The 15,314-nt window shown below is 44.3% G+C and overlaps 1 pseudogene; it reads right to left on the bottom strand.

Moving 5' to 3' along the window:
• Window positions 1–3,341: 3,341 nt before the first annotated feature.
• Window positions 3,342–11,162, bottom strand: LOC136495555 (rhomboid-like protein 19; annotated as a pseudogene).
• Window positions 11,163–15,314: the final 4,152 nt, after the last annotated feature.

Here is a 15,314-nt window from a genome sequence, read left to right as displayed (position 1 = left end):
CTTAGACACTATTGATCTCGATACCGTCCTTGATGATTTTGCATCAAGAAATGCTCGAAGAAGTATCTTTTTATAAGAAGCAGTGGATATGATGGAGTTCTATTCTTCTTTAAGGTAATTATATTAGTTCTAGAAGTACAAATATATTGCTCTTTTAGTCTACGTTGTTTCTCGCTCTCGATAATTATCAGACATATTAAATTAAAAATATATTATTGGATTTGCTTTCCCTATACAAGTAAAATTAGCCTATATATTCTAAAATTTTATGGTCTAGAGAGGCAGTCGCGACGAGTTCGCCGGAGGGCCCTCAAAATCATAGGACCGGCGCTGCATCAAGGGAAGGGAAGAACTGGGTCCATGGCACACCCAAACTCAACACTCACACCACCATTGTTCTAGAACAGGAATGCCAGAGTCTAAATGGAGAAAGGAACGACCAGGCTGCCACATGAACACAATGGTAAAATACTGCACTGCCATCGGGACCTGAAGGTGTTTGGCACCAGCAGTACACCACACCATGCATTCCTCAGAAACTAATCTTAGCACAATTGCAGGCACCTCCCTGTTAAACAGACAGTGGTGCTTCCAAATCTCCCAAGCTACCAGAATCATCATTAGAAACTAAAGCTTGATTTGTTATACTGCCAAATTCCTCAAGAGAACTTATAAACTTAGGACACTAGTGTTTGAACTTCTAAGGTTGTGAGAGTGGATCAATATTTTACTATAATCATTCGAAGTGGAAAAATATAATCCTTGTTCCTAAAATTTCCTTTCCTTTACTGGGTGAAATATTTGGCTTTATTCCCTTTATTTTAGCAGATAAATGCATCAGGCTGCAATCCTACATGGTGGAAACAAGTGAAACTGTCATCTGTAATACAAACATGAAAAGGACATAGCACTTCCAAACTAACTTCGCTTTTTTCTAAAAGAAAAAAGCAAACATAGAACTTATCCCATTTTATGCTTAAATTATGCTTGTGTTTCATTTCCCATAGGGAGTTGAAGGCTTAATAAGCTCTTGATCTCAAAATTCATTGTGCATGTATGTCACGGATCTGAGGATTGAGGTAAGATGCTCATCTTACTGCCCCATGGGCTCTTCCATAGCCATGTGAGGAGGCCAATGGATAATGATTGCAGTAGATCTCACTGGCCACTGACTCAAGAGAACTCTCCTAACAATTATCGATAGAATCATCAAGTCATAACCTAAGTAACCAATAGATGATATACCACATACAAGTAACTAATTTGTTCTTGGAAAATAATTTATTTTAAGGAAACAGGTATTCAAGTTGGGAAGATGAAGCCTTCCTAATATTTACTACAGTCCGTTATGGCCGCAGACAGTACTGCTGCGCTTTTTACAGTACACATGGACAACACTACAGTATCGGCAGACGTAACGTAACTTTCAGTAATAGCTATATCTAATTTCCCACACCATTTTGTTGGTTCATACATATACTAATATGACAATATGCAGGAGTGATGCTATGGAAGTGTACTGACAAAGGAAGTAGGATCAGGAGGGCTCGGGACTGCAGCTGCTTCGTCAAGCATTTGTGTCACCTTCAGCATTGTAGGTCTCATAGTTGGGTCCTCCTGAAGACACCACAATGCCACTGCAACAAACCTTTCCACGTTCTTCAAATCAGAAATTGTTTCGTCATCACCCTCCACCAGAAAATCAATTCTGCCACACCTATAACAGTCATTTGCCCAGTAAGTCAGTATTTTTTGATCCTCCTCTGCAGCCTCCAATTCGACATTCCGCCGACAACAGACAAGCTCCAACAGGATGACCCCAAAGCTGTAAACATCCACCTTGGCAGTGATACCGATGTTCTTAAACCACTCAGGGGCAACATATCCTCGGGTACCCCGAATACCTGTATTTGTTTGTGTCTGGTTGGTTCGGAGCAGTTTGGCTAAGCCGAAGTCTGAGATCTTTGCTGTGAAGTCGCCATCGAGAAGGATGTTCTGGGGCTTTATGTCACAATGGATAATCTGCGTGCTGCATTCCTCATGTAAGTATAGCAGCCCCCTTGCCACCCCGAGAGCAAGCTGAGTTCGAATATTTCACTGAAGCTTGGTATCACCAAATAAGAATCTGTTGAGTGATCCATTGGTCATGAATTCATACACTAATAGTCTTTCTTTTCCTTCATTGCAGAATCCTAGCAACCTTACCAAGTTCTTGTGGTGCGTCCGACCAATAGTTTGGACTTCACTGGTGAACTCCTTCTCTGTTTCATGCTCAAGCTTGTCAATTTTTTTGACAGCAATGTGGGTACTGAGATCATCTTGTAGCTGGCCCTTGTACACAATACCAGAGGCACCAGTGCCCATCACTTTCTGGAATCCACCGGTTGCCTTCTCAAGCTCAGTATAAGTGAAGGCTTCAAGGGCAATCCTATATTGTTTGATGACTGCATAGACGGGACTTCCTTAATGGTGATGGTACAGTAAGTACCAAAGAGTATTATGGAAATGAGCAGAATGTTCACCAAGACAGAGCTTGGTATAGGCGCAAGCCAAGCGTGTCCTTCCTCCGGACATTCGGCTGCATCGGCCACGTCAGGAAGACGAAGCCGAACCTCACCAAGCTGGAGGACAGGAGCACAGCCATGGTGTTCCTGGGCTACGCGGAGGGTACCAAGGCGTACCGGCTCTACGACCCACGCAGAGACAAGGTACTTGTCTCGCACGACGTCGTGTTCGACGAGAAGACGGCTTGGGACTGGAGCAGTCCGAGCATGGGGGAAGCTGGCAGCTTCACCAGCACCTTCGTCGTCGAGCACCTGGTCATCCACGGTGGTGGAGACGCTGGGAAAGAGGTGCCGAGCACTCCGAAAGGGGTGCCGAGCACTCCAGCGGCAGAGCCGAGCACTCCCGGGACAGTGCTGAGCACTTCGAGAGGGATGCCGAGCACTCCGGGAGGAGTGCCGAGCACTCCTGGAGGGATGCCGAGCACGCCAGCAATGGCGCCGAGAGGTTCTGTAGTGGTGGCGACCACTCCAAGTCGGGTGCCGAGCACTCCCATGGCGGAGCCAAAAGGTCTTACAGTGGTACCGACCACTCCAAGACTGAGGCTGAACGCTCCTACAGTGGTGCCGAGCACTGCAGGAGTAGTGACGAGCTGTCCAGAAGTAGTGCCGAGCACTGCAACCGGGGTGCCGAGCACTCCGGCGGAACAGGGAACTCCATCGACGCCGATCGAGTTTGCCTCACCTCCAAGTGACATCACTGAGTTCGTGGATGCCTTCCACGAAGGTGAGGAGGTGCGGTTCCGTAGGCTGGACGACATCGTCGGCGGCACAGGACCCTTAGGACTGGCTGGTTGGCTGCTCAATGGCGCAGAGCTGCTGCTTGTCAGTGTAGAGGAACGACTCAAGTTCGCGCTGGCCGAGCGTGACAGAAACTGGCGACGAGCGATGCTGGAGGAGATGAAGGCGATCGAGGAAAACGAGACATGGCAGCTTGTCGATCCACCGCCAGGATGCTGTCCGATCAGCATGAAGTGGGTGCACAAGGTCAAGCGGGACGAGCTCGGTGCCATTGTCAAGCACAAGGCATGCCTCGTCGCCCGAGGTTTTGTTCAGCACGAGGGCATAGACTTCAAGGAGGTCTTTGCGTCAGTAGCGTGCATGGAGTTGGTCCGTTTGCTATTAGCTTTGGCAGCAGCAAAAGACTGGCGCGTCCATCACTTGGACGTTAAATCGGCCTTCCTCAACGGCGAGCTGGCGGAGACGGTCTTCGTCAGGCAACCTCCAGGTTTCGCCGTCAAGGGAGAGGAGCACAGGGTGCTCCGACTGCGCAAGGCGCTCTACGGGCACTATAACACAACATACTTTTGCCGACACTTTCTATTGTAGGCAAAGGGCACCTTTGCTGAAAGATAACCTCCCACGAAAAGTTTTCCCGACAGTTTAGAAACAGTCGCGCTAGAAGCCATCGGCGAAACTTTTTGCCGACAGTTAACAGAATCTCTGACACTTTGTGTGTAGGCAAACGGTCTACCTACGTCGACAGTTGAAACCTTTGTCAACAGTTAACCCTTTGCCGATAGTTAAGACCTACGCCGACAGTTAAAACCTTTCCCGACAGTTTGTATGTTGGCCAAACCATTTCCAAGGTATTTTACAAACCATACCCTGCCCAAAAAAAACTGTCGGCAAAACTATATAGATATAATTACAATTAAAATAATTTGACAAATCCACTTTTGCTCATATAGAAGGCATCACATTGAACAAATTCACTTGATTTTTGTATAAATAATATATTAGATCTTCCATACGGCACGCGCAAAAATACAAGGAAAATTTGACAGAAGATCTCCTCTCCAGCTCTCCTGACACAAGGGTTAAATCTTTATCAGAAGCATCATCCTCCACGTCCTCCCGCTGCTTCTGCTGCTGCTTCGGCGGAGGCATGCCCTCCGCGTTCCTGACCGCGGCCAACTTCTCCGCCAGTCTCTGCTCCAGTGCCCTCTGACCCCTTTCTCTACAGGGAACGGACAATAATCAAATCAAATGAGATGCCCGAGATAAGAACATCAAGACTGATCAATGGGTAGCAATCATTTCGTGATGGTGCTCAACGGGTAGGAAACCAAGAGCATGTGCTCTACTAAGCAAATGGTTTCAGTGATGGATGGCTAAAACGATGAGAAAAAAAAGGAATTCGCACCTCCTCCTGTTTGCCTCAATGGACCCCGAACCAGGGAACTGTGACCCATCCAATGTCTGGCCTGTGCCTTCAGGTCTTGCAGATCGCCCACAGAAGAGTTTGTGGAATATGGAAGCAATAGGGTCCAAAATTGGCCTGCAATATTTCAATAAGTTTATGAAATAAAAAACAAAGTTTAGGTCTATTTATTTCTAGATTTGTTGAGTCTTGTACTGTTTGTAAAGTGTTTAGCAATCGTAACTTTTAGAAAAAAAATCCAAGGACAATTCTTGTGCAGAACCTTAGAGCTAGGAATCCATAAAATGATATGGTTGGTTGGTTAGCATTAGAGTTCTGCGTTATTACTAGGGACCAGGAGCCACCTCTAGCATCGAAAAAAAGGTTGGATGAGCACCTATATCTGATATCTCTACAGCCATTTCCTAACTCTTTCTCTTCATATATGCTTTGGAAGGTAGAGTTAGATGTTATGTTTAATTGCAATGGTAATCCAAAATTTTCTTCTAACATCTTAAATTAGGGATTCACACATCGCAGAATTATTGCATTGCATTTCCCACTGCTTTACACCAAGATCACTTGTGAAAAACAGTACCTTAAAAATCCAGGGAAGAAGCTTGAAAATGAGAATTCATCACTTGGGTCCCCCTTAAGGCCTACTTCTAATCTCCTTTGGAAGTAATGCAGGTAAATCCAGCTCATGTAGATGCCAAATAATATGATGGGAAGGTAATGACATCGATTCCTTTATGAAGAAGCTTACGGCAACAGAGATAAATGTAACGATAGATGGAATCCACTGAATAAACAGAAAAAAATGTTAGGAAACCTTGGGAGATAATCAAAATTGATTGCACAATTAGACAAATTTCATTACAGAAGTGATAAAACACCTTTGCACTAATCTTGAGCACAAAAAGATTAAGCTCCTGATCGGGTAAAATTTGCTTGATGCCCACCAGTAGTCCTGAAAGAACTCCATAAAACCCAGAAACAGGTGTGTAGCTGCAGAATCAAATAGATGTAATGTCAATTTTCATGGTAAAGTATAACTAGGTCAAGAAAATCATTATGAACTGAAATCATGAATATCCACTATTGAAAAGAATCAGAAAACATCATGTTGCTGCATCTCCCAACAAAGTGCCCATGTAAACCGGATAAAAAAAACTATTTGACTAGCAAGCTACTCCCTCTGTCCTGAAATATAAGGAATTGAGATTTCAAAATTTTACCAAAATATAAGGTATTCTAGGTCCTCAGCTCCTCTCTCTGCTCTGTCTTTATTAACCGAACACCCCTTTCCTTCTAAGTACACCTTACCTTTCCTCTCTAATTCATGGTAGGAAATAATAACATGTAAAGATTCCCTTTAAACTAGGAAAGCAATAACCGAACTACTCATTCTCTCCTAATTAGTGAAGGGTAATGCGATATTTTGTCAGACTCCTTATTTGTCTGAAAATTGATTCGATTCCTTATATTTTAGGATGGAGGGATTAGTAATTAATGAAATGTGACACTTACAGGTAGCTCTCCTCCTGTGTTATGTAGTACAGCACAATAGTAGTTACGAAGACACAAGCTGAAGTTGAGAGATTAACAATAAAAATAAACTTGAGCAACTCCTTAGCTCCCCATAAAGGCTCCAACACCTTCCCAAATAGAAGAAGACCAACTATGCTCACTATCACCTGGAAACACAGAAGCCTTGTAAGATAAGAGTGCCATTACCTACTGAAAAGCTTGCTAAACAAATAAGTATATCACGCATGGCTCAAATAGGCACATAATGCATTCCAAATGTGCAATATTGCTCCTGCTCTCACATTGGTTTCAATTAAAGAACAATAATTGACATACTTCAGAAAACAAAACACATTTGGGGCCCTCCTTATTTGCACAGAGGGAGTAAATCAGAACAGAGAGCCCTCGCTGATGATAATGTGATGAAAACTTGGGAACTAATAGCATTGGATAATAAAATTAATTACATATATAAGTAGAGAAACATAGAATATATCTAAGCAACAATATAGGTCTTTGTATGAATTGGGAAAAATATCTGCACTCGCCCTCCTTATCTGCAGATGCTTTAAGCCAAAAATATTACCAACTGTAATGTGACATATTTTAGATGGGTATCATATGTCGAGAAATATCTGTCCTATTTTCATCCCTAATACATATAGGTCTTTGTATGAATTGGAAAAAAAAATATTGGCAAGACTGATGTTGGTGCATAAGTTAATTTAAAATGTGTCCCATGAATTGCTTCACATAAATGTAACTGAAAGAGGTGTATTATCTATATAAGATGAACTTAAATCATATCTAAATCCTCTAGAATGGTGACCGGATGCCTGTACTCCTAGTTTATAGAGTAGTTATTATAGAGTACAAAAAAGTAAGAAAAACTGAGGGGAGGTTTTAATATTTCTGCACTAACCACGAGCACAGTTAAAAGGTTGAAAACGTACTTGTCCTAACAGTAATGATCACAAACAAGCAATGAAACCAATTTAGAAAAAGAAGCATGCATGAACTGGTGTACAAACATATATTTTTGTTTGACTCGACAGCAAGCTAAGACAGAGTTATGCAGTAGAAAGTATTAGAAGAAGCAAGCAGGGCCTGAAATTTATGGGAGACATTGTGCTACAGTAAGAAAGAAGTGATATACAAATTAGTATACAATTGCATAGATGAGTAGAGTATGGGCACAAGAGGATGTGACAGAACACGTGCTGCACTTGCAAATCAAGCAAAAGGGACAAAACTAAACATTCAATGATTAGCTAAGGGCTTGACTAGTTGATTCACTATTTCAGTTTCACCACAAATTCACACAATTATCACACAGATATGACTATGAAAAAAATTGAGTCCATTCTAGTAAATATCTTATAACAGTCTTAATAAACAGATGATATCTGCACCAAATATAATTGCTGATTTTCACCAGAATAAGAATGTAGGGTGCAGCCTACTAAACAGACATATAAGAGTCAATGTCCTAACACACAACTGCAATTCCAAAGCTGTCAATATAGAAAGTGGATACTTACTACTGTTTTAGGGTTCTGTTGTTCCTCAAATCCAATCAATGTTGCTGATGGTGCATGACAAACAGATCATTGGCAAACAGCTCCTTAGATAAACCCCTCAAATTCAATCATTGTTGGTGCTGGTGCATCACATTTCCTCCAAAGATTCTTAGATCACCCCTGAAAAAATTATCACTCATTCAACTTGCTGAATTTTATAGCAAAGAATATAGGCAAAAGATGGATGGAAGTCTAAACTAGGCAAGAGATGTAGGTGAAAGGTGAACTATGACAACCTTTCCACAGAGCACTTCTCAAGGTTGGGCAACAGTAGATCCACAGAGCATACTTATTTAGCTAGTATGCGCTGAATACTCTAAAATAGGGGAGATAGCAACCAAAAGAGCTTTAGATTTAGTAACACTAACGGTGAACTTTTTCTAGGCACCTAACCTATTGGCAGGCATAGGCAGCATCCTGAAATTCAGGTATAAGAATGACTGAATGCATGTCAAATACATAGTTCAGTCAATGATCTCATATATCATTTCAGGCACAAATATCAGATTATTAACACTTCAACAATATCTCCACTACCACTGCAAGAGCTAGCCCTAACGTGTTTGTTTCATATGTAGGAAAATAATGTAGACACACTATGTACATACACACATGCATCTTTCTGAATTGTTAGCCATATTCTGTACATGTCTGTGCAAAGATGCATGTCGTCATGGCCTTCATGCCAAGGAGCATACTCTGTTCTTCCTCAGTAACTCACAGCTTCCTCTCCTCTCATACAGAGCTTTTTGGAGTAGGGGTAGAACTAGCACTACTCCTCCAAATACTACGACTATTATTAGTTGATGCCCTACTTTAGTTTCCTAGTACATGAACAGACCTGTACTAATAGCAGACCTAATTCAATCACGATGCAGAGACCAGATAAACAATATTTTTTTCTTTAGCCATATGGGAAATTAGAGAGCTTCAAGAAATTAGGAACCAGATAAACAATCATAATATCTAGCATTGCAAGTAGCATCAAGATCACAACCTTCACAAGATCACATCTAAATCAAGCCTTCTCCAAAGAGTGGAAGAGAGGGTGGATCTAGACAGAATGAAAGTTTGGCAGGAGAAGTAACCCAAACCTTGAATCTCTCTAGCCTTTCTCACCTTCATCTACTCCTTTTTGCAACCAAGAAAAAAATACAAGAAATTAAGTTGTGCCGAAACCCTAGCACTCAGGGAAATGGGGATGAGAGGACGAGGATGCGGAGATGATGCACCTAGATGCAGAGAGGAATGGGGATGCACCGCTCTTGCTGACCAGTGGTGGGCTAGGGCGACGGCGGGCTTGGGGGTGGCAGGCTTAGGCGGCGGTAGGCTAGGGCGACTAGGGGCTAGGGCGGCGGCGTCCGTTGGATTCGGTGGCGGGGGCTAGGGCTGTAGGCTGCGAGGCTCTGGCTAGGGACGACTTCGGTGCCGGCGGCATTAGGAGGCGGCGATTTGGGCGGGCATCAGGGGCGGCGGCCGCGCCAGGTGCTAGCCTCCGGCACCGGCTCCTGGAGGCGCCCGGCAGTAGAGCCCTGCTAGCGAGGTTTTTGTTTTTTTTCTAAAGTCTGTGTGAGTGGAGAATGAAGGGTGGGCCTCCTGTTTTAGTGGCTTAGCCTTTTTCTGATAAAAAAAGAGGTTTCGGCGCGCTGTCTCCCGCCCACACAGGCATCTCTATTTTGCTTCGGCGCCTACCCCTTCGCCGACACTTGGATAGCGGCTTAGGTAGGCTACAACGACACTTTTTTGTCTAAAAACTTTCGCCGACACTTTATGTGTTGGAAGGAGAAACGCCGACATATAAGTTGTAGCCTTACATTACTATTGCCAATAGTTTAAGTGACGCTAAAAAGGAAAAGAATTGCCAACACATTATGTGTTGCCAAAACCCTTGATTTACCAACTGGTTGGCAACTCACGGACGTTCTTGGTGACAGCCATGAAAGTGAGTTGCCGACCAGTTTCGACGAACTCGATGATGATCTGCCCTCCATCAACATAGTCCCTGAGGAAATGGAACTTCACATTGATGTGTTTGCTCCGGTCGTGCAGGACCGGATTCTTCACGAGGGTGATGGCGGCTGGTTTTCCACCATCAGTGCTGGTAGGTGAGCTTCCACGCCGGTCAGCTCTCCCAGTAGCCGACGTAGCCACACAACTTGGCACACCGCTGTGGCTGCCGCTACGTACTCTGCCTCGCACGTAGACAATGCCACCACCTTCTGTTTCAGCGACAGCCATGAAATTGGAGCCAACCCAAGGAAGATGAGCATGCTAGAGGTGCTCCATCATTCGTCGATGTCCCCTGCCATGTCTACATCGCTGAACACAGTGAGCTGCAGCCTACTCCCACCGGTCTTGGGAAAGATGATCCCTTGATCCACCGCCCCCTTGACGTAGCGCAGTAGCCGCTTTACCGTAGCCCAGTGATCCTCTCTGGGATCCTCCATGAAGCGACTGACGTAGCCCATGGACAAACGCAATGTCCGGCCTCGTGTGGACTAGGTAGCGCAGACCACCGCCGATGCTCCGATAGAGTGTTGCATCCACCTTCGCCGTGGTGCTAGCCTTCGTCAGCTTTAGCCGCTCCTCCATCAGAGTCACGCATGGCTTGCACTCAGCCATGCCGCTCTGCTCCAATAGCTTGGAGGCATACATGCTCTGACCGAGCATGAATTCCTCCTTCCCCTATCTCACCTCGATGCCGAGGTAGTAGGAGAGTGCGCCGAGATTGCTCATTCAAAAACGAGCCACCATCTCGTGCTTGAAGCTATTGATGTCCTCCGTGCGTGCGCCAGTGACGATCAAATGGTCCACATACACGCCAACGATGAGCTCCTCCCTCCCCCATCACCGCGTGTAGAGTGGGTACTCGGTTGCGCACCGCTGAAACCCAAGCTCGCCTAGCGTGGCATCAAGCTTGGCGTTCCATGCTCATGGGGCTTGCCGCAGCCCATAGAGCGCCTTGCATAGTCGGAGCACCCTGTGCTCCTCTCCTTTGACGGCGAAACCTGGAGGTTGCCTGACGAAGACCATCTCCCCCAGCTCGCTGTTGAAGAAGGCTAATTTAACATCAAAGTGATGGATGCGCCAGTCCTTTGTTGCTGCCAAAGCTAGTAGCAAATGGATAGACTCCATGCGCACTACTGGCGCAAAGACCTCCTCGAAGTCTATTCCCTTGCACTGAACAAAGCCTCGGGTGACGAGGCGCGCCTTGTGCTTGACAATGGCGCCGAGCTCGTCCTGATTGACCTTGTATACCAACTTCAGGTTGATCGAACGGCATCCTAGAGGTGGATCGACGAGCTGCCAAGTCTCATTTTCCTCGATCGCCTTCATCTCCTCCAGCATCGCTAGTCACCAGTTTGAGTCCTGCTCGGCTAGCACGAACGTGGGTGGTTCATCTGCACTAACGAGCAGCAGCTCTGCGTCATTGAGCAGCCTACCCACTAGTCCTGAGGGCCCTGTTGATGAGGACATGACACCCATGCATATGACCATGTTTGGCGCATGGGATGGAGGGGAAGGAGGCCAGCAAGGGTGTCCAAGTCAAGAAGGAGGCCCGAGGCTAATTCGGTTCGAGTCCCTGAGGTGGACGCCCAAAGCAACTCAAGTTCGAGTCTGCCTCGGAATCTAGAACCAGTCTGCCTTAAACTAGCCACCCAGGACGCATCTGGACTCCGTTTTCGATGATCCACTTATGGATGGAAATATAATTTGATAACGAAGCCAATCCAAGTAGTTTCACATCAAAAGCTCTTTGGAATCAATGGGAATCATCAAAACAAGTCCGCGTCCAGAATCTACCAGGGTGCTGCGACACCTTCTTTTGGTCCGTTGGACCGTGTATCGTGTTTGGGCCCATTAGGGGGCGTGTCTAGGGTAGGCGACGACCCTAAGACCTTTATAATCATACGCCGCTGCCATCATTAGGTTTTGGGTTTTGCTTAGATTATTCTGTCTAGAACAGTTTCGCCATTCATTGGTTTGTGAGACCCCAACTTCGTGAGATAATCATTCATCTGCAATTTGGTTGTGTTCTTTCTTGTTCTTGCTTGTGTTCTTTGTTGCGTAGGCAAGGATTAGCCTTCCTGGAGAGGGCAACCTGGTCTGTGACTTGGTTGATAACCAGAGGAGCTGTGGTGCTAAGATTGCAGGGTTCGATCTTTCGATCTGAAGCCGGATCGGTGTGTCATTCTCTGCCACAATGATAGTTACCATCACCTGACGGAAGATCGGGATCCCCGTCCCCATTAAGTGGTATCAGAGCTAAGGTATACCATCCGGTTCACTTTTATTCCCTAGTTTTGACTGTTTCGCATTCGTCCCATAGTCCAGTGCCATACTCGTTTTTTCTGTCCTAGAACCTTTTCGCGCCATAGCCTTTGCATATTTCAGTTTCAGAGTCCGTCGTGTTGAGTTTGTGTCCTAGTCGAGATCTCGTTGCTGGTTAGGTCGTGTTAGAGTCCAGTTTGTGTGTTTTCCCCCATCGTTTCCATCAAATCTTTGCTGTTGCGACCAGTTTTGTGCACATTGTTCCCGTTTTGTCCTCTAATTCGGAGCCAATTCTTAAAACTGGTTTAGTTTTCGCATACGAACTCCGATTTCAACATTTCATATATCAAAACCGATTAGAAAAAAATTTTGGATCCATCCATCCCCGCGTTGTCGGTGTTCGAAAATTTTAGATTCATCAAAAAGTGGTCACAAGATCCTCTTTTCGTGGTCACAAGGTTTTTGTCGATTTTGAGCAAGTTTTCTGAAAATTACACAGGCCACGTCTTTCACTTGTTTCAGCTCATATTTGCTGTGGTTACTTCTTTTGTGCTCCTAAGTAAAGGAAAAACATAAAAAAAATAAAATAAAAAAGTCAAAATTTCCCAAAAAAACAATGATAGCCCAAAAAATAGAAAAAAAGAGTGGGGTAAAAGAGGAACAATATTTAGAGGAGCACATAGAGAAGACCAAAGTGAGCTGTGTTAGCATGTGCTGTCTGGTTCTTTGTTTGTGTTGCTGTTTCTATCCACCATACTTGTTTTTCATACACCTGTCACCTTGCTATCCACCATACTATGGTCACACACCTGGTACTTGGAACATTTTAGACCAGCAACGAGAACAAGTACTTTAGACTATAATTCAGTATTACTTTCTATTACTGACTTGTGTGCCAGATATACATATTACTCTTTGTTTGCCTTCCAAGCTCCACAAAATCTTCAGATCAGTACAGAAAAAAGGGCTTTGCAATCTCGGTACCACTGCCTCACAGGTATCATGAAACCAGCCACCGGTTGTACCGCCACTGCTTGTGTTGGTAACTTTGTAAGAGCTTGGTAAGACGCTTCCACTTGCTGTGAAAAGTGACACCACTGCAACCACGTAGTCATTTGGTAGGGATAACTTTCACCGCTTGTTCCTTGTTTTTGTGTTTACAATGACAGGTTCGTATCCACCGACTTATGATGGTATAGGTACTGATGAGTACATGGAGTGGGAAATTGCCATCAATAACATATTTGCTACTCACTTTATGTGTCCAAGGAGGAAGGTAAAAAATGCAGCTAGTGTTTTGCGACATTCTGCTTTATCTTGGTGGGAGTCTTTAGATCCTTCTGATAAACCTCAAACTTGGAATGATATGAAGCTTCTTATGCGAGAAACCTTTGTTAATCCACCTCCTGTTTTGCCTTCGTATGCTGAAGTGCACCATTTAGAGGAAGAGTCTATTGTTATTCCTCTTGCTATGACTAACCTTCTGCAGAATAATGTACATAAGCGAGAGGATGACGTGGAAGAAAATGAGGAGCTCACAACCTCATATGCAAATTCAGAACCATCACTTCACCATGCACCTATTACTCCTGCTGAGAACACAGGTAATGTCCATGGTCCTACACTCACAGATGGTGAAAATTGTCTTAATGTACTAAATTTTCCCATAAACCATGCTGTCATAGAGCAATTGTTAGTGGAACCCTCTCTTCATTTATCTTTGTCCCATGATAATTTGCTTGATGTTCCTTGTGACAAAGATGAATTGGTTGAAGATGCTTTAGTTTTACATGTTTTGGAACCAGTGACTTGTGCTGAAAATAAACATGTTATTCATATTGCTACTAAAATTGATGAGTTCAAACTGTTGTCTTCTTTACATACTTTGGGTTACATTGAATTTGATGTTTTGTATAACCTAGATTGTTTGGAAAATGGCCTTTTTAAATATGCTGATTTGCCTTGGTTTTCTAAACACACATATCATGTTATTGGCAGATATAACAACAAGGGACAATATATGATACATCGAGTATACATTCATAATAATATGAATTCTCCTTTTGTTGTACAAGATTATGATCGTTTAGAGGGCAGCCATAATAATACAAACATTTTCTCATGTTCCTTAAAGAAACAAGTTCACTTCCAAGAAGGGGAGCATTGTTGGTTGCTACCTATGTCTGCTCGACCATCTATTCCTGCATTGTCTTTGGTTAGTTCTAATCTTTTGCAGGATAGTGTTGACATACATCGTGTGCATTCGGATCATGGAGTCTACATGCTTGCTGAAATTTTTATGCGAGATGACATGCTAGAAACTTGGAAACATGGTCACGTTTCTTCTCACAATTATTTCAGTTTTCTTTGTCCTCGCAACCCCGTTCTCCTTTATGTTGTGCAGGATCAGTTTCAAGCATAATCGACGCCGAAGACGGCTTTTCATCAAGAAGGGGAGGATGACAAGGACATGACACCCATGCATATGACCATGTTTGATGGAGGGGAAGGAGGTCAGTAAGGGTGTCCAAGTCAAGAAGGAGGCCTGAGGCTAATTCGGTTCGAGTCCCCGAGGTGGAGGCCCAAAGCAACTCAAGTTCGAGTCTGCCTCGGAATCCAGAACCAGTCTGCCTTAAACTAGCCACCCAGGACGCATTCGGACTCTGTTTTCGATGATCCATATATGGATGGAAAGATAATTTGATAAGGAAGCCAATCCAAATGGTTTCACATCAAAAGCTCTTCGGAATCAACAGGAATCGTTGAAACAAATCAGCGTCCAAAATCTGCCAGGGTGCTGCGACACCTTCTTTTGGTTCGTTGGACCTTGTTTCGTGTTTGGGCCCATTAGGGGGCACGTCCAGGGTAGGCGACGACCCTAAGACCTTTATAATCATACGCCGCCACCGTCATTAGGTTTTGGGTTTACTTAGATTATTCTGTCAAGAATAGTTTCGCCATTCATCGGTTTGTGAGACCCCAACTTCGTGAGATAATCATTCATCTGCAATTTAGTTGTGTTCTTTCTTGTTCTTGCTTGTGTTCTTCGTTGCGCAGGCAAGGATTAGCCTTCTTGGCGAGGTCAACCTAGTCCGTGACTTGGTTGATAACCAGAGGAGCTATGGTGCTAAGATTGCAGGGTTCGATCTTTCGATCTGAAGCCGGATCGGTGTGTCATTCTCCGCCACAACGATAGTTACCATCACCTGACGGAAGATCAGGATCCCT

This window comes from Miscanthus floridulus, chromosome 12 (genome assembly GCF_019320115.1).
Source record: "Miscanthus floridulus cultivar M001 chromosome 12, ASM1932011v1, whole genome shotgun sequence".
In the NCBI taxonomy this organism is placed as follows: domain Eukaryota; kingdom Viridiplantae; phylum Streptophyta; class Magnoliopsida; order Poales; family Poaceae; genus Miscanthus; species Miscanthus floridulus.
The sequence above is the reverse complement of the archived record's forward strand: the minus strand, read 5'-3'. Positions and strand labels throughout refer to the sequence as shown.